Raw genomic sequence first — 20518 nt, forward strand, 5'->3', positions numbered from 1 at the left:
TCAGTGATCACACTTAGGGCATCTTGGCCTCTTCCAGGGGTTGGTTCTTTGGTCCATCTTTAGGTTTTCACTCTGTTACACAGGGCCGTTGGATACCCTTTATCTTCGTGTTCTTCAAAATAATCACCAGCCCTGACTTTCTTCCATGCCTAAGATCCTAGCTCCCAGAACTCATTCCCCAAACTGAGCTCCAGAACTTTCCCCACCCCCTTGTGTCAAAAGAGAGTTTGATCACCTGTACTTTGTCCTTCTATGGAAAGACTTTCTATTTTCTATGGAAAAAATGATTGGTCAGATTGTTTATCTGAATGATTGCCACATGACACATGCAGCTTTAAAATGCAACTACAGTTATTAAGCACTTTGGTACATATTTTTCACATCTGATACAACAAATAACCTTGTGATACTCATATCCCTATGTCCTCATTCAGATGAGAAAATGGTTTAAGTGATATTGAAATGGATTTCTCAAATTAATATTGATCAACAGAGGCATATCTAGAAATCAAAGAGCAGATTCCAAAGCTGTCATGCAATCCAAAACTCACTCAGACACTCTATCAGGACAACTGCAATAATTAGATTCCTGGGACAGAAGAGCTGCTTGTTTGAATCACAAACAGCGCCTATGAATTCCTACGAAGTCCCCTTGCATGCCTCTTTTTAATATATTTTCTGAAGTCAAAGAGGAAAGTATTTCCGTTTCCCACCTTTTCAGATGGAGAAAACTGAGACACAAATTGATGGACTAAAAGGAGTCAATTGGAGAACTGAATATCAAAGCCTCAAGTCCTGGACCCTGGTCAGCAGAAACCACTAGGCCAAATTTACCTCATTCATGAATTAATGTATTGGATTTTGCTACTAGTTGTATTGTGAGCTCATCTACTATTATTGCAGACAAAATAGAAAGATACATAGAAGTGCTTCCTATGCCAGCAGTATTGTTTATTTAATTTTCAATATTCACTATGATCAGCAGTATTGTTTATTTTATTTTCAATACTCACTTAGCAGTTCAATGGGCAGACCTAGTTATATAAATGCAGACCATGTGAAGATAATCATTCTCAAGTATGCAAATATTATACACCTCACCTCATTTCTCCTCTATCTACAGTCATCCTTTAACCACAGTGTCTAACAGACTATCCACTTCCTAATTAGGAAGGGATCTGGTATTTGTCTTTGTGACTATTCTGTGTAAGTTCCAATTTGCTGCCAAACCCTCGGTCTCCACAGGTGGGAACAGAAGAATAAAGCATTTTGCACTGGTTTCTTTTCCAGTGTAAAGTTTTCATCTCTGCAGGAGCAATTAATTTTCCCTGTTTAAAAGGACAGAGGAAAGCTTTATCTTCTGCTTTTCATTCTAAGAGCTTGGCAGATGCAGTATGGGGGCAAAGGCATGTTGGTCTTTCCTGTTTCCCTGCTGAGTCAGATGAGTTGTTTTCTGAACAAAATTCTCAGTATTCTATAAAGGAGTTGGTAATCTGGTTAGTTTTCGCTGAGTGCTGGGAGAGAATAAAATGTAATGAGAATAACAATGTTAAAAATCTACTTGTGTTCAGTGCATTTAAAAATGTTTTAAAAATCTCCAGTCCATAGTTTTAGCAATGTGGGTTTTCTTCCTCTTTTTGTAATGTTATTTTTTTTTTTTTGCCTCCAGCATAATAAAAACTATAGAATGCAACTCAAGACACAAGGGTCTTTATGAAGTCATAACAATAGTGGTTATGGTTCAAAGAACAGTGGACTTGAAAGCAAGATTTGACTCCATCTGCTCCTATTAAGTTTGTGAATCATTTGCCATCTCTATTTTCATTTCCCAATCTCTACAATGGGAAGAATACTCCCCTACCCATCTGATGGATATGTGGTGAGGGACACAGACTATGTCAAACAAGAAGGCTGTGATGTGCTTTGTTCATTGTAAAGCCTGATGTACCTACATACATTATTTCCTATAAAATAACATAAAGTGCCTTTATGGAGAGCCACAGTTTTGCCAATATTTCCCAATCCTTTTCACAGGGCATGGTAACAGTCCCAGGGATTATTTAAATAAAAGGAAAAATAATTTATCTTTTTATTTTTTATACAATTTTTAAAGGTTACTTTTCATTTACAGTTATTACAAAATATTGGCCATATTCCCCGTGTTGTACAATACATCCTCATAGCCTATCTTACACCCAATAGTTTGTATCTCCCCCTCTTCCACCCCTATGTTTCCCCTCCCCCGACACTGGTAACCACTAGGCTTTTCTCTATATCTGTGAGTCTGCTTCTTTTTTGTTATATTGACTACTTTGTTGTATTTTTTAGATTCCGCACATAAATGATATCACACAGTATTTGTCTTTCTCTCTCTCTCTGACTTAGTTCACTTAACACAATGCCCTCAATTAAAAAATGATTTAGATAGTAAAGTCTTTTGGAAAAATCATGGTGCTGCCTCTCTCAACTTATGTGCAAAAGTAAGTAAAATACCTGCCCTAAGGTTGTTGTGAAGTTTATATTTTTTAATGTTTTGGTGCCAGTAACCAACACATAATAAGTACTAAATTACGGTTAGTTTTTTCTCCCTACACTGGTCATTCAATCCATCTTGCTCCTGATTTGAGAAAAGCTCGTGGTCCTTACTGAAGGGGAATCAGAATGGATGAATGGGCCCCTGTTAGAGGGGCCAGGAAATACCAGCTGCCACTTAAGAGCCAAATGACCCAGGATCAGGAAAATCCCTCTCTGTGGGATGAACCACAGAGAGAAGGAATGGGGTATTTTCCCCCCTTCACTGACCTAAGTTCAACCTTTAGAACAGAGTTTTTCCTTTTTTTTTTTTAATGCAACCCACATTGTATAGTACATCTTGTGCAGTGACCGAGTGTGAACAAACGTACATACATACAGTCATAGACAAAATTTAATGAAACAATCCCTACTTTTACTTTTATTGGCAATATATGCTGCTTTCTGGTCTATTCATTCTGTGATCTTTAAAAATAAGATTTTAAGACACCCTAATTGGTAGCAATCCAACAGTTTAAAAATGTTTTTCAGCGTATCTCCAAGTATGACCTCCAACATCACAACTTCATTTGTCACTCCCTACTATGTCCCTGTCTGATAAGTAACAGAGCCAACTGTTATTGTTTCGCAAATCAGAAAACTAAGAGATCATAACCAGGACTTTGAATTTAGAAGAGATCAAAAATACAAAACAGAAAAAATATATATATATATACATTTTTCTTTCTTGGATTTTTGTTCATAATTCCCAGAGAAAAAGTCCCACAGTTTCCCTCAACCTAAATGCTAAGGATCTGTTAATAACAATAAAAGCATGAAATCAGTCTTGGGCCTCCCCAGTCTCCGCTCAGGGCACCCACTCCATCAGGCTCTGCCACTGCCACCATCAATAAGATCTAGGTCTTACAAGCGTGCCTGCTTCATGGGACAAGCCCAGAGCCAAATCACATCTCTGTATCCAGACTGTGGTTGAGAAATCTGCCATTTCCCTTAGACACACAGCATGACTTTTGGCATCATTTAATTGGAGTTTATTATGTTACTTATTTTTTAATAGAAGATTCCATAGAAGAGTAGGGGATGAATTAGTGGTTGGGATTAGCAGTGAGCCTCATAGCTTTCTCTATAGTGTCGGACTTGCATCTGTGCAAGTCAGTTTGTTTTATTTATGCCTAGTGGCCTAAAGCTCCTGCCATGATGTTAAAGATGCAATGTTAGCACAGAACTGACATAAAGATTTGTTTTCTATGGGAAAGAAATTAACAATCACATTGGATATTGAACCCCTGGCTTTCCTCCAACTTTCCGGCTTCTATGGTCAAAGGCTGGACTAAAGGTAGAGATTAGAAAGGGGATCCTGAGGGGGTTACCATTAAGAATTGGGTAGAGATCAGGGAAGTCTAGGCTGGAGGATCAAGGTTGAGATATCACCTTACTTCAGCGTGAGACCTGACTTCCTCCTCATCACTCGTCCTCCACCAAGAGGCAATTCACATGGACCATCAGGCAATTGGTAAAGAAGGAAGCAAAGTGGTCCCTTGGCTACTGAATCATCACAGAAGCTTTGTCAGACAGAATACAGAGTTTTATTTGTCATAAATACTGGGACCTCTTCTGTCACCAAGTATAAGAGAGCGCAGTGAACTCCAGTTTGATCCAGGCCAGCATTTATACTCAAGACATTGAAGAGTGGAACATGAAGTTTCAGTTTCTAGGGAGCTACCATCTTGCACTCAAGTCATAACCTGGGAGGCCCATCCAAGCAGATGAGAGCAATGAGAGAGGCAGGGCTCAACCACAGGGGAAGGCACCATGGGGGACAGGTGGAAAGATGGCATCTAGTAACCTGGTCCATGATTCAGGGCAGGACTTCAGGCATAACAGGGAATCAGAGTGGAGGTGCTGCTGCCTTGGGGTCCCGGAATAATGTTCAGATCAGGTGCTCCCGATATAAGAAAATTGACTCCTGGATCCTCCTTTCTTGTAGGAGAAAGTCCCTCTTGGGAATGGTTGCTGTTGGTTCTGGGCCAAAGAGAGAGTCCGTGGCTGACCAGATTTCATCTGCTACTTCCTATAAGCATGCTTTGTGCTCCCTGAGCTTCAGTTTCCTCCTTTCTAGAATGCAATAATAACCCCTGCCTCTAAGGCTAGGGTTTTTGAGAGGTGTGAATGAGTAGACGGATGCTAATGATGTGGTGTAGGGTCAGGCACAGTGATAACAATAGCAATAGTGATGTATCTCATCATTAATATTACTTTTCAGTTTCTGGGATTGGAAGAGGCATTTAAGGTCTAATTCTATCCACTTATCTCACTTACTGGGCTTAAGAAAATCTTCCCGGTCCGTACGAGTAGTGTACGTGGGTCAATTATCAAATGTCAAATTTTATGTGTTCAAATATATGAAAGCCCATAACCAGTCTCCACCCCCCACGTCCCCACGCTCACTGAGGGCTCACCTAGCTTACTGCACTTCAGTCATCCTGAGTGCCACCCAACAGTGGACTAGCTAAGAAAACCTGAGTCACAACTCCTGGAGGAAAGTAGGTGACAGGGGCCCAGCTCTGTGCCATTTTCTAAGTGGATAGTACAAAAGGTGCTTATAATCAATGGAAGAGATTGCTAAAATGTATGTCACCAGACCTGGCTGGCATGCTCTTCCATGAAGAAGAGACTAGGCAGATAACCATCTCTTCTGTAGGAAATTAGGTAATGTTCTTGGAGATGGGAAATAAAACCAGTGACCTCTGATGATGGACCTTCTTGTTAAAAGATACTTGGAAACTCTCCTTGTCAGTATTAGGAAAGGGACAAGTAGAAAGTGCTAAGGCATGAGCCCCCCCCCGCCATGGGAGAACAACATGAGTCTGCATCTCCAAGTCCAGTTAGACATATGCCATCCTTACTGGGAGGCCATATGCTCTGAACCCGGAAGACTGTGAACATGTATCTAACTTCTATAACTTTCAGCTATTAGAAACATACCCAAGCAAAGAGACCTGAGGGCCACTTTGTGCTCCATAGTTTAGCAACTTTTCTCTGGTCACTTCTTTGGATTACTTATTAAGCATTATTTATTCCATGATACCTACTCCCCCCCCAGCCCCATTGCAGGCAGTGTGGTTACCAACCCATGTCTCTCTTCTCACATTCATTCTCCCCAAGGTCAAAGCTAAAAATGGTGCTTCTAATGACATGTGTCTGTATTTTAAATGGAGCCATCCTCATCATGGTGAGCCCTTCTTCCACCTCTCCTCCATGTTGATGGGGAAAAGCAAAGAACACTGGAAAGGGTAAAATGTCTCTCTCCTGGAGCAGAAAATAGACCCCAGATTTCAACATGGAGCTCAGTAGCTTAGCCCGAGATCATCGTTTTCATGAAACCCTGGAGAAAGAATGAACACACGCTCTTGTGCATAGAGTGTGCTTTTGTGATTAGGGTTTCCTTCTAGAGCAGGGCTTGGCAAACTTGTTCTGTCAGTAAATATCTCAGGCTTTACATACACTCTCTTGGAACTATTCAGCTCTGCTCTTGTAACACAAAAGCAGCCACAGACAATGCCTAATACAGAGAATGTGCTCTGTAAATGTTAACTAATAAGCCCATTCAATTGGGATATCTTACTCATTCTTTTCCTGAATCCCCATACCTGGTCTTCCATCCACAACCTCCACAGCACTGTTTATCAGGGGCACCTTATTATCTCTCTGGTTGGACCTCTCAGCTTGGGGCACAGCCCCTGAGAGGGGATGTCTGAGTCCCAGGACCTTCAGCAGCCATCTGCCCCAGCCCAACACCCGAAGAGCCATTGTGCTGTTCCAGCTCAAGGCAGAGGCATGAGTAAGACAGAGAGGGGGCAAGAGTCTTTTGTCCATGATCATGAAGAACAGAAGGCCATCCGCAAGGCTCAAGAGGGAGGTGTTCAGCCAGAGAGTATGTCTGGCAGGAGGCAGCTTCCTTCCTGCATCCTCGCCCCATTCATCCTATCTCTGCCCCTCATCTCTTCCGGGAGAAGGGCCCCTTCCTCCTCTTTTGCAAAATGAGTGATTTTTAATTATGCCAATCTTCTTGGCCTGACCAGTATCAAGGTGGGGTTGAGGTAGGTGTCTGACTTCACAAGACCCCAGGGGTGCACTCCTCTAATTGTTAACGAGCCGCTCAGGTGCCCCCATATGGTCTTTTGGGGGGAAAGAACTCACCAGCTGAGTGTACAGTCTTAGATGCCTGCTGCCATTTTGACTCCAGGGAAGGTGTTGTCTGGGGCTTGGTGTGAGGCCAACCTTCTCCTCATCTCTTAGGTGAGACACTTCCTCCCCCCACTTCTCCTTGGCCACTTATTAATTCCACTGATGCACCAAAGCTTCCCAGTTTTAATCTGGCCAAATCAATTACAAATGTTACAGGTTGTAATTACCCAAGGAGTTCCTGAAAACTGATTAATACGCAATCCCCACAATAAATTACCCCTTTCCTTTGGCCTTATGTTCCAGAAAACTCTTTTCTGAGGATGACGAGAAGTTTTTCTCTGCTCTGCCGGGGACGATCAGAAGATGATCTTTACTTGGCTCTGACGTGTGTTTTGGGGTGTTTGTCAGAGGTGGCCCGGAGTGGCTCTGCTTGGCAGGCACATCCTTTTACACTTTGGGGGAGGCTACCAGGTTATCCATGGGCCCTGGACTGTCCTTCCACCACAGGGAGGAACTTCAGTTTACTTGGGAAAGATATGGGGACCGGCAACAGAAAGCAGGCAGCAGATGCAGGGGGAAATCTAGAAGGGAAGGCAGAGCAGCATGATAAACTTGGCCCTGGCAGTGGTCAGAGCCTCCTTTAGCAAGGGAGCCTGTCAGAAGAAACTCAAAGCAGAAAGCTTTTGGTTTTTTTCCCGGTAACAACAGGCAAGGGAATCTCAGAGTTTGCCGAATCTCAGCTTTAGGTACCAATAAAGGCTTTCCTTACTGAAGTAACATTGGAAAGCAGACTCTAGAAGTGTATCAATATTAAAAACAGGAAATCAGCCCATGTACAGGACTCACATCCTCCCAGCTGAAGCTCCTTCACCTGGAACTGCTGTTTATGGGAAATGTTATTCAGAACTGTTAATATAATTATCAGGACAAAAGGAGAAACAGGGAAGCAAAGTTGTAACCATTCCAAGCATGGAGTCAGAGGATGGAGAAATTTAGGAATGATTTTTATGTGTCAGGAGGACCAAGGATGGCTGACAGGAGGAAAAAAGTTCTTTGAATCTGAACAGTACTGAGAAGGTTCCTCTTCAGAGTACCCTGGGAGTGGTGGTTGGTCATGTGTGTTTCTGTGTCCACAAGCATGGCATCTGTGTGTGTGTGATTGGAGCTGTGTGCATGTATGTGTCCATGTGTGTATATATGGGTGTGCATGTAGGTATAAGAGTATGTGAACATGAGTGTGTGGTAACGTGCATTTGTGTGTGCACTTGTGTGTTTGTGTATGGGTGTGCGTGTGTAGGTATGAGTGTGTGTGCACATGTGCATTTGTATGTGTGTGGTGGGTATGGGTGTGTGCATGCATGCGAGTGTACGTGTGTGCGTGTGCCTGTGTGTGTGATACCAACACACACTAGATCAGAGAAGACCCCTCTTACTGTTCTCCTCCAGCCTGTACCCCCCCCACTGCCCATCACAGTCTGCATGCTTCTCACTGCATTTGCACAGTGAACTGACAGCCTCCCGGACAAGGCAGGTCAGGGGAAGAGAGAGACGGAGTGTGCTTCACCCCACACCTGGCACCTGGCCCTGAGCCTGGCTCCCGGTAGGAGCTGATTAACATCTGCCGAGCTGAGCGGATGAACTGCACACCGTGCTGATGAGCCTGGGAGATGGTGCGTGTGTGCGGCAGGCAGGCTTGTCAGGTCCTCTACTCACCAGCAACGCTGCATTCAGTTTCGCAACTTTGGGAATCTGTCACTTTTTCTTTGCGTGTTTACTTCTAAAACAGAAAGGTATATCTTGAGTTAGCACGGACGCAAACATGAAATATAGAATAAACTCTATAGAAAGAGGAGGAAAATCTCTTGTAAAATAATTCTTTGTGGTGGGAGGAGCCTTAGCTCATATGATGGTCCCGGCTTCTTTTACTGAAAATCTCAGTGTCTTGATGATTCTAACTCTCTCACTCCTCATCTCCACTTGGTTATCTGTTAGTTTAGTTTGCAGAGGATTCTGACCTCTCCCTTAGACACGGCTTTTATGAAAACAGTCATTCTTTCTCACCTGGATCACTGCAAGAACATTCAAAGTTGTCTTCCTGTTCCATTTCCCCCACTCCGTGCTATACATCTTGCTGAGGAGACCTTTCAATGGAAAGATCTAATAGCATTAAGTTCAAACATATGAAATTGCTGATATTGGACCTCTCTTGACCTGCAAAAAATAGCAGTTTAATATAATTCAACCGATACCATCATCTAGCTCACAAATCTTTGTTGGCATCCCATAAACAGTAGTTTTCTGAGAGGAACATGTTGTACTCCATTTCCTAATCACTCTCCCAGAATTAAATAAGCCAGAGTGGTATCCCGGAGCCCCATTTCCCATAGATGCTATTTGCTAGATAACAGACAGCAAAGAACAGCCATATATCATTCAAATGCAGTGTTCAAATCAAATAATAATAATATATGCTCATGTTCACATTTAATGACTTCCTGTAAGTCACTTCGCAACTGAACTGTAGCCTTTCTGATGACAGTACACAATGTCTCCCAGTATAGAATTGTCAGCAAAACATCAGGGCACATCCTGCCACTACTAATTACTAGCTGAATGACCTTGGGCAAATCACCTAACCTTTTACTCTTCTCATATAAAAATTAAGCATATTAATAGTACTTAACCCATTGGGCTTTCCTGAAAATTAAAGGAATAGTGAATATAATGTGTTAAATATGGTGACTGGCCCCTACTAAGTGGTCCATGATGTTGGTCCTTCTTTACTCCTCTCAATCAATGCAAGGCCAGCTCTTTTAGGATCAGGCTTCTCTTGGGCCCTTGTGATAATCTACAGCTAAATGACAACTCTCTGGGGGCATTTTCTCTAAGTCCTCCTAAGTCTGAAAGGAGGAAGAGGCATTTTTTAATTTACATGAACCCAGTGGGAATCTCCCCTGCCCCTGTTTTTTTATTTACCTGTTGCTTATGAAAATGTGCCTCCATTTTTCTCATACTTACTTGAGTTTGTATGGAGAAATTTAAAATAGTTTTTCTAAATTTGAGTGATTATTGCCAGGAATGTGAATTCCAAAATGAATTTAATCAAGGAGTTAAGGTGCTTTGTAGTTAATTTTTGCTTCATTTGATGAGAAAATATCAGTATTGCACTGTTTTTAAATAGCACATATAATTATACCCTCATTAATGATGTCAAATATTATTATTTAATACATTGCTCCAATTAATTATGTTTCTTAAACTAAACAGCTAATCTCTAACAAGTTATGTTTAAATAATTATATCTAATGCTAATGGAGTAGGGAGTTCATTCCAGCATCTTCTTTATAAACACAAAATGAAATGACCTATACAATTAAGTCTGGTTTCTTCTCCTTGGCTAAGCAGCCCCGCAGCTTCATGTCCCACCACTAACCACACACAGTTTATGCTTCCAACTCCGTAAAAGGCTCACAGTTGCTGTGTGTGGTATGTTTTCCCAGGATTTTGTACCTACTACTTTTCATCCTGGGGTGTCCTTTCCTCTAGTCTTTGCCCAGATCATAGCTCATATGTTCCCTGTTTGAGGACACCTTCCCGACCCCTCTGACCGAATTACTTGTTTCATCCACTGAGCTCCCAGCCTGCACTACCAGCTCCTCTGCTAGAATGTTCAGTGAAAAACACTGCAAATGATCTCTCAGTATGTCTGTCCCCCACTCCACAGCCCAGCTCTTCTGTATTCTCTTCTGTAGCAATAGCCCTCAACACATGGAAGGTAGATAAAAGCTGGCTTTTCTTTCCTTCTTTTCCCAAATTAATGAATAGATAAATGAAGAAAAGAAAATTCATAGACAATCAATAAATGGTTATTGAATGAATGAATGGATTAAATGAGTTAGTAACTCCAAGAATTTTAGTGAGTTTGGGATTGGTATGGCTAAGGCACAAGAAAAAAAAAATCAGAAACAGAATACTTATATTTTGAAATCAGAAGTGACAAACAAAGTATAAAGCAATACCGTGGAGTTAAATGAGGTAATTTATTTAAAGTATCTAGCAAAATGCTTCTCAGTAAGCTTTCAGATACAGTAGATGCATTTTGTTGTGCTTCTTATTGTTGTTATTGCTATGTTACTCAGTAATTAGTAAATGGAAAAAGCTACCTAATATAGCAGATGCTACCAGAGGATGCTAAAGCATATATTTAACAATGCTATTTTCATTTTTATTAAAGACACTTTTGAAATAAATTATAGTAATAAAACATAGTTTAATATATATAATAGTTTATATTATTATATATAAACTATATATATAGTTTTATATAATATGTAAAATAACTTTACTATATATATATATATATATATATATATATATATATATATATACATACTACCCTTTGTTATAATTCTTATAATACAGTATCATGACTTTGTTAAGTGATACTTATTTACTTCTGCCTATGCCAAATTACTGTGGCATGTTTTACATCATATCAAAAGTTACTATAATATATTGCATAATATGTTTTATCATGATGCTTATAACAAATTATCCCAGCCCCTCCTAGAAGGATATTTATTTATTTTTATTTATTTATTTTTTATAAAGTTAATCTTTTGTTTTTAGAAATTCACGTTCTTTTTATTTATTTATTTATTTATTTATTTATTTATGGCTGTGTTGGGTCTTCGTTTCTGTGCGAGGGCTTTCTCTAGCTGTGGCAAGCGGGGGCCACTCTTCATCGCGGTGCGCGGGCCTCTCATTATCGCGGCCTCTCTTTTTGCGGAGCACAGGCTCTGGACGCGCAGGCTCAGTAATTGTGGCTCATGGGCCTAGTTGCTCCGCAGCATGTGGGATCTTCCCAGACCAGGGCTCGAACCCGTGTTCCCTGCATTGGCAGGCGGATTCTCAACCACTGCGCCACCAGGGAAGCCCAGGATATTTATTTTTTGACTCCTTGTGACAAGCTGTCTCTGATCTGCTTCTGACAGGATATTTACAGTCTTTCATGTCCTGTCACCGTTATGATCCTCAGAGTCTGTCTATTGAGTTCAGATTTTGATACTTTTTTAACAAGGCCGTAATTGTCACTTACAATTATAACTATTTTTTCATTAACCCAACTCAAGCTGTGCCTAGTTAACTGCTCAAATCAAAATACTTCCTTGAAGGTCAACAGTCATGTTTATAGTAAAATTGATTCTACTGTTAATACCCTATTAATTAAGTTCCCTTAGAACTGAGTGTGGGATAAATTAAAATTGGCTTGTTGGGGTTAGGGTAACCTCCCTCTGAAGGTACTGACAGTTTGCTCTCCCACACTTTGTGAAAAGACTTGATTTCTCCGTAGTCTGTACAACATGGGGGTCTATTCTCAACACTTCACATCTCTTCAAATGTCATGTGTTGATTATTTATCTACTTCATGGCAAAAAGGATCACCACTCTCTACAACATATAGTTTCTGACAAACATACCCACTTCATTCTTATTCCACTTATCCAGTGGTTTTTCCCAAAGACACTTATGGTACTCAAATCATGGCCACTGTGCCTGGCTATCATGTAACTTCAATGTCAGGAAAAATGTGTGTGATAAAAGTGATAATCCATAGATTAAATGTGTTACTCGTAACCAGAAATAGAATAAGACATTCACAAAATGTCGGGTTTTGCCCCAAACTCACTGGGGGGTGGTGTGGACATAGATCTATGTTCTGAAACCAAGAGCCATCTGGTTTTTTTCCTACAACTGAGATCAGAATTCATTGCTCTGTAAACTCCTTGCAATCCCTGGGTGTTTCAGAAGGCAAGGAGATTTGATTTTGTTCTTACAACAAAAAGGCCTGTGTAAAGAATTCTTTTAGTCTGTGTAACAATAGCAGCACAAAATCCTTTTATCTGAAACCTGCGAGCCTGATAGAAACATAGAATTTGGGAGACAGTTTCCAAGATAACAAAATACATCCTGATCTTTTTTTTTCATATAGGCTCTCCAACTTCTTACCCTCCATCCTGCAAATTTTGGACGTCTATCCATTTCTGCCTTTTTCATCTTAGCTGTAAACATCTTATTCTAGTACTTCTTAATTTCCTAGGACAGAGAACACAAATATCAGCCTATGGCAAGCAAACTAGAATCTCACAGAAGAACACGGATTCACTTGAAGTTTTAGCAAATGTTCTTGCAAAGAAATGGCCCATTCTAGCAGTGTCTCTTCTATAGTTTCAAATTTTAAAGTATGAATCCTCTTGAACACCTCACCTCTTCAATTTCTGTGTGTGGCCAGTAGAAATCAGGAGAGACATAGGAATATCCTTAATCTGGAGGCATAGTCCATTTTTCTTGTGTTAAAAAAGTGAGGTTTTATGCTATTTCTGAATTTAGTGTATGCTTTGAGCATTTTCTATGTATACAGCAAGTGCTAAAAACTATTAGAATTGATACAGTCACTATGGAGAACAGTATGGAGTTTCCTTAAAATACTAAAAATAGAACTACCATATGACCCAGCAATCCCACTACTGGGCATATACCCTGAGAAAACCATAATTCAAAAAGCCACATGCATCCCAATGTTCATTGCAGCTCTATTTACAATAGCCAGGTCATGGAAGCAACCTAAATGCCCATCGACAGATGAATGGATAAAGAAGATGTGGTACATATATACAATGAAATATTACTCAGCCATAAAAAGGAACGAAATTGGGTCATTTGTAGAGACATGGATGGATCTAGAGACTGTCATACAGAGTGAAGTAAGTTAGAAAGAGAAAAACAAATATCGTATTTTAACGCATATATGTGGAACCTAGGAAAATGGTACAGATGAACCGGTTTGCAGGGCAGAAATAGAGACACAGATGTAGAGAACAAACGTATGGACACCAAGGGGGGAAAGTGGTGGGGGGATAGGGTGGTGGTGGGATGAATTGGGAGATTGGGATTGACATATATACACTAATACGTATAAAATGGATAACTAATAAGAACCTGCTGTATAAAAAAATAAATAAAATTCTAAAATTAAAAAAAAAAAAGAGTACCAGATGCAGGGATTCTAGTTCTATTTATTCAGAAATGCTTAGATTTAAGGGGGTCAGGGGTAATGGTTATTTTCTTGGGATCATCATGTTTCCATTATTTTTCCCCAAAAGTTTTCTTCATTTATTTAACTAATAAGAGCCTGCTGCATAAAAAAATAAATATAATTCCAAAAAAATTAAAAATGATTTTTTTTAAATGAAGAAAAAAGATCAAAAAAATAAAAATAAAAATAAATAAATAAAATAAAATTTTAAAAAGATACTGGTACTAAGTCAATTTAAATTAAACTGTTTATGTGAAGATACTGCTGCATACAATAATTTATTGAAATAAATAGAAAGAATAAGTTACATCGGTGGAAAGTATATATGTGTAGCTATATGTCTATCTATCTATCTATCTATCTTGGTTCTTACTTTTAAATATTTCCATCATTTGAACCATAAATCTCAGCCTTTTTTTGAACTATCTTTGACATATGATGTTGTGCAAATTTAAGGCATACAACATGTTAATTTGACACATTTATATATTGTAATGTGATTGAAAAACCTCCTTTAATACTTTCCTGCCTAACCACTTAAAGCCACCTGCTTGACCTCAAACTTCACCTTCACTGTACCTTTGGTTCAGTTATGATCTGCTCCTCCAATAGTCCTTTAAGCATCTCCCCCGAGTTGTATTCTGCTGTGTTCTACTATTAGGTTTTTAATTCCTAATATGTCCAGGCATTCTGTGTCTGGAGAGGGGGAAGTGTTTGTGGAAATGAGACTACAACGTGAATCACAGCTATACAAGTCATTCAAACACAGTCCTTATGGAAATGAGTTCCTGACATTGTACTTTACAACTGCTGTTTCCTTTCCTTTTAATACCCTGTCATTGTTCCAGGCCACCACCGCAGATTCTTCTACCTACAGATCACATAATTTAGAGTAGGTACCTCACAAGATACAGTGAGTTTTACGAAGCTCTTTATAATAGCAAAGGACTCTCATAAATCTCCAATTGAGTTAGCATGAATGGGGGAAAAAAAAAAGAAAGAAAACATTCCTCCCTTCAGGATAAAGGGATCTCAACAGAGAGACATAGATTCACAAGGATGTGTATAAACCTCAGCAAGCTTCCATTTTCCTTCCATTTACTCTAAACCCCCCGGGGAAGAATGGGAAGGAAATGTAATAAAGAAGAAGAGTTTAGGGCTGCAAACTTTCACCACTCCCACTGCCTCTACATGCCAAAGATAGGGCACATCTTTGTGAGAACTTCCAGATTTGGGAAAGCTGAATGATTTTTCTTTGGGCCCAAGAAGGTACAGAACTTCAGTCCCTGGGACCAGCAGGGGGAAGGCAGCATCATGGATCATGACCCATTCTACTGCCGGTGGCCAGTCACTTTGGGTCTACCTCATCAAAAGGGACAGGGCTGTCCAGTGGAAACTAAACATTCAGGAGAGTGAAACTCTCTGTCAAAACACAAACAAACCCAAAATACGCACTCACCTATCCATCTAAAATATAGAGCTAAAATTAAACATATATTTACATTTTAAAGATAATATTAATGATGAAATTCAAACTGTTGGTTCTTTGTAAGTTCCATCAGCTTATAGATGTCAACAATTTGGGGAGAGAGGATGACAACCAAAGAATATCTAGATACAGAATGAATTTCCTGGGGATGGGAGAGAGTGGGGTGGTTCTAAATCCTAGTAAAAGGAGATTTGCTCAGTGACCTCCATGGGGACACCAATTGGCTTTGGTCATTTACCAGCTGTTTCCTTACCCTTCAATTCCTTAAATGTGCTCATGGCCTCAAACTAGCATTCACTGTCTGCACCTCCAGCAGTATTATTTGCATGTCTTTTGTGAGCCATTATGAGTCAAAACCGTTCACCAGAACATAAAATCACGTCAGAAAGAGAAAACTGTGGAGGAGTTAAAAAATGAATACTTTTTGAAATAAGGAAAGCACAGGTTGTCATGTTACATTCATTGGCTGAGCAATAGATGGTTTTCATTCCTGGAGTGAGACTAATATATAAACATTTATAACACTAAGAGTTCTATAACAAATAAGTGCAGAGCAGTACTTAAGGAGCTATGTCTATAAATTGTGAGTCAGAAAGTAAATGCATAGATTGATTATCTTTTAACTTTTTGAAGGATCAAATCTTTATGTCCATATTTTAAATTGTCTTAATTTGTTTTGCTGTCGCTGAGAAATCACTCCTGACCTTTCTCATAACACAGTTCTCTCTTTGTTGCTTACTTTATACGTAGTAACCAAGTTTATTTCTTCATGGTTTTGAAGCATATAAGAAAGGAAAGTCCTTTTAATATAAAACTGGAGTGGTGATACCACTTAGCATGGAAAGGTGGGACAAAAGTTAACAAAAAATCTAAGTGTTTTCAACAAACATGTATTGATACTTCTCTCAGATGCTCTGATTTCTTTGCAGATGATGAGGAATTGTTCTTTTACATGTTTTTGAAAGATGATGGGTTCTACAGCAGTGAAGTTGAGTGAGACACAACCACAGTTTTTTGGTGTCACTGTAAAGTGTTTTTGTTTTCATTGAAGTATAGTTGATTTACAATATACTGTTAGTTTCAGATACATAACATATATATTCAGTCATATATATAGTTTTATATATATATATATATACTTCAGATTCTCTTCCCTTATAGGTTATTACAAAATATTGTGTATCGTTCCCTGTGCTATGCAGTTAGTACGTGTTGGTTATCTGTTTTATATATGGTAGTGTGTATCTCTTAATTCTAAAGTGCTTTTGTTTTTGTTTTTGATCCATTGTAACTTACCTTGTACTATGTGTTCCAGTGTTGGAGGGACTGTATCAAATGGTAAAGTATTTTACCTGTACCCAATTATGCTGTAGCCAAAGAGTAATGACCCATAGATATTTAATAGAATGGAATTTCAGTGAGAAAACATGGTGAGAATGGTGGGAAGCAGACATTGTATCTTTCTGGCTTTGGAAAGGGTATCTTTTGGACACTGTAATAGTAGTAGCCTGGGCAAGACCATCATCATTCATTTCTAAAGTGACAAACTGACTTGCCCTAAAACACCCTGTCTGGTCATTTGACATCGAGTAGGTCATCATGACCCTTATTTGGATCCTTATTTGGATTAGTTATGAAGTAGTTATTAGTTATGAATTAGTTAACTTCTTTAGGTCCCTTAGCCACAGAGTACAGCCAACCTTGTAACCCAGACCCCAATTCTATAACCACCCAGTACATTTCTAGAGGGAAGGACTCAGCAAGTGACTATGATTTGGCTCAGTGGTATTTCATCAGCTATACTAGATAAATAATTCACAGCACATGTCTGAAACATTAATGGAACACTCAAAGATCTTCTCTCATACAATTACCATTTTTTTAGTCATTGACTATTCTCCACAATGAACCAGCATCTTACACTTACATACCTTTTCCTTCAAGCCACTTATGTCAACTCATTTATCATATACGTTATCAGAACTTAAGGGTAAAGTTCTTGATGACAACTTGTTTGGACAAGTTTCACTAAACTCTCCTCTCTCTCTCCTTCTTTCATTCTCTTTCCCCTCCCCATCTCTTTTGTTCTCATTCTTTTCTCACTACCTCCCCCCTCCCACTCTCACCCTCTTTTATTCTATATTTCTATTTTCATGAAGAATTTGGACCACATCCTTACACCGTCATGGATTAACTTGTTCAATCACAAGTGGGATGATGGCCAAGAGGTCACATGAAAAGATGCTCAACATCACTAATTATTAGAGAAATGCAAATCAAAACTACAATGAGGTATCACCTCACACCAGTTAGAAGGACCATCATCAAAAAAATCTACAGACAATAAATTCTGGAGAGGGTGTGGAGAAAAGGGAACCCTCCTACACTGTTGGTGGGAATGTAAATTGGTACAGCCACTATGGAGAACAGTATGGAGAATCCTTGAAAAACTAAAAATAGAGCTACCATATGATATAGCAATGCCACTCCTAGGCGTATATCCAGAGAAAACCATAATTCAAAAGGATACATGCACCCCAATGCTCATTGAAGCACTATTTACAATAGCCAGGACATGGAAGCAACCTAAATGTGCATCAACAGAGGAATGGATAAAGAAGATGTGGTACATATATACCATGGAATATTACTCAGCCATGAAAAAGAATGAAATAATGCCATTTGCAGCAACATAGATGGACCTAGAGATTGTCATACTGAGTGAAGTAAGTCAGATGGAGAAAGACAAATATCATGATATAGCTTATATGTAGAATCTAAAAATTGGTACAAATGAACCTATTTACAAAACAGAAATTGAGTCACAGATGTAGAAAACAAACTTATGGTTACCAAGGGGGAAAAGTGAGGATATATTGGGAGATTGGGATTGACATATACACACTACTATATATAAATTTTTATATATATATTTTATATATATAAAAGATAACTAATAAGAACCTACTGTATAGCACAGGGAACTCTATTTGGTGCTCTACAATGACCTATATGAGAATGGAGTCTAGAAGAGAGTAGATATATGTATATGTATGGTTGATTCACTTTGCTGTACAGCAGAAACTAACACAACATTGTCAATCAACTATACTTCAATTAAAAATTAATTTAAAAATCATTAAATAAAAAGAAGTGGGACATTTATTTCCATAGTTTTTTGAGTGAAAATGGCATTGGACTTTTTCTAGACCTCTAAACCACATGATAGAGTTTATGACTTTGATTTTGGCTGAATTACAATTTCATTCCAGTTCTTCCTCAGATAAAGTAGGTTTTATACATCAATATTTGTTGAATGAATTGAGTCATTCAACTCATTTGGGATACAGAAGCCCTTGGTCTTGTCTAATTATCATACATCTTCTATGCCATGCATAACTTTAAAATACTGAGAAAATTAACTACCCAAGGTCTCTCTTTTCCCAACTGTAAAACAGGAATGATAATATCACCCTATAGATTTACTTGTTTTTTTATGTTTTAAATGAAATGAGAGCAAATGCAAAACACTTGACACACAGTAGGTGATTAACAATGTTATTGATTTTTTTTTTTTTCCTTTACCAATAGTGCCTAGTGCTGTTTTCTGTACAGTTGAAATGCTCCATTACTGGAGTTAAAACAAGACAAAAAAAAAAAAAAATCTCAGGGAAATAATAAATTATGCCCTTCCTCTTACAAGTGTTGAATCAGTGACAGACTTTGTGATGATGTGAAGAACTTGGCAAATAGGAAACACTAGGGAACCACGCTAATTGTTTTGGGTGATGATGGTGAGATATTCATAGTGGAAATAATTTGTATGTCTTTAGATATTTATGAGTTGTCTAATAGGCTGCTGGTACCTCCTCAATGGGACACAGCATTCACACAGCTTTGCTCCCAAAGGTCAAAGAGGAACAGCATGGTGTGAACAACGCGTCCAAATACTCCCCTGGGATGCAATTAACCAGGGAATTCAGACTTACTCCTTCTCTTCTATAAAAGCCAAGATGCAGCAGGGCTGCATTGCATTGCGAAGAGGCATTTGGTGGGGCTCAGCTTTTTCAGGAGGGAGGTAGGTGATAAGTAGGCTGGGGAGAACGTGTTGGATGAGTCTGAGTGTCTAGAATTTAAAGAGCATTCTATTGCTTCTCAGTGGGCGTCTGCCTCTTGAGGTCTGGCATTCACCCAAGTCCTGAGCATTACCTCAGCACTTAAAGAGAAAACAAGTGAAAAGAAAATCCACAAAGTTGCATACTAAGCAGCATCAACATCAAGGAATGCCACGGGCTAAGTTTTGTTCACCCTGTTAGCATGAAGAATTATTTTGCACTACAGAAAGCTGCCTTTTCCCAACCAAGAAAACAAACAAACACAAAAAAAACAGAACTAATTAAGATCGTCATATCTCAATAAATATGCAAATGAAAAATCAAAACAAAGAAATTCTATTTATCACATCATAAAGTTGCAAATTGCTGTACAGGCTGGCTTGGAAGAATTGCAAAGGATAGAATCTTCTTAATGGCTTTGCCCAGAAACTGTGTTCAAAAGCTGCATTTATGGGTTTGTATTTGAAGATGAAAGATGATGAACTTGCCAAAATAAAAATATTTGCGTGCCTTATCTCCAATACTATGGAAAGGAAAGGGGAATACAAATTCAGTTGAGTAACTATGTGTCAGGTCTTGTGCTAGGAAATTTGCTTCCTTTATATCATTTCAAGAAGAAAGCTAGTAAGATACTCATTTTATAGATGAAGACAATGAAGCTCAGAGAAGGTAAATTCCTGTTTCTCACTTGGTCTTTGAAACCAGGATTCTTACCTCCAGTCACATTTATGACTCTATGTTTTCTTTTGACTATTTAATGTGTTTTTATAGGCTATCAAAGCATTCAGGGGGAAATGAAATCAATTTTCAGATATTTTCTCCATACATTTTCCACATCTGGGTATTAAGGACCACCCTATCAATGGAAGCTGAGTTTGATTTCTGCATAATGTTATTTCCTTTTATTTATATTTGATTAATTTGCATATGGTGATGTCTTCTTCTTGAATTTATCATCTTTGAAAAATAGAGAGAGAGAGAAAGACCAAAAGGGAAAATCATGGATACCATAATATTGCTGACAATACTGTTACTCTGCCTTACCATATATATATTTTGTCCTGTGAGAGCTGAATCTATAAGCTTCAGAGAGAGCAT

General features: G+C 38.9%; 1 protein-coding gene and 1 long non-coding RNA gene across 2 annotated transcripts in view; one reads left to right on the forward strand and one right to left on the reverse strand.

Annotated features, from left to right (window-relative positions):
• The window catches only part of AGBL1 (AGBL carboxypeptidase 1), an 803597-nt gene that overhangs the window by 763511 nt on the left and 19568 nt on the right, over positions 1 to 20518 (forward strand).
• Positions 1 to 20518, reverse strand: part of LOC309627202 — a 532216-nt gene that overhangs the window by 439543 nt on the left and 72155 nt on the right. The window lies entirely within an intron of this gene.

Source organism: Balaenoptera borealis (genome assembly GCF_965194805.1).
Source record: "Balaenoptera borealis genome assembly, chromosome: 3".
NCBI lineage: Eukaryota > Metazoa > Chordata > Mammalia > Artiodactyla > Balaenopteridae > Balaenoptera > Balaenoptera borealis.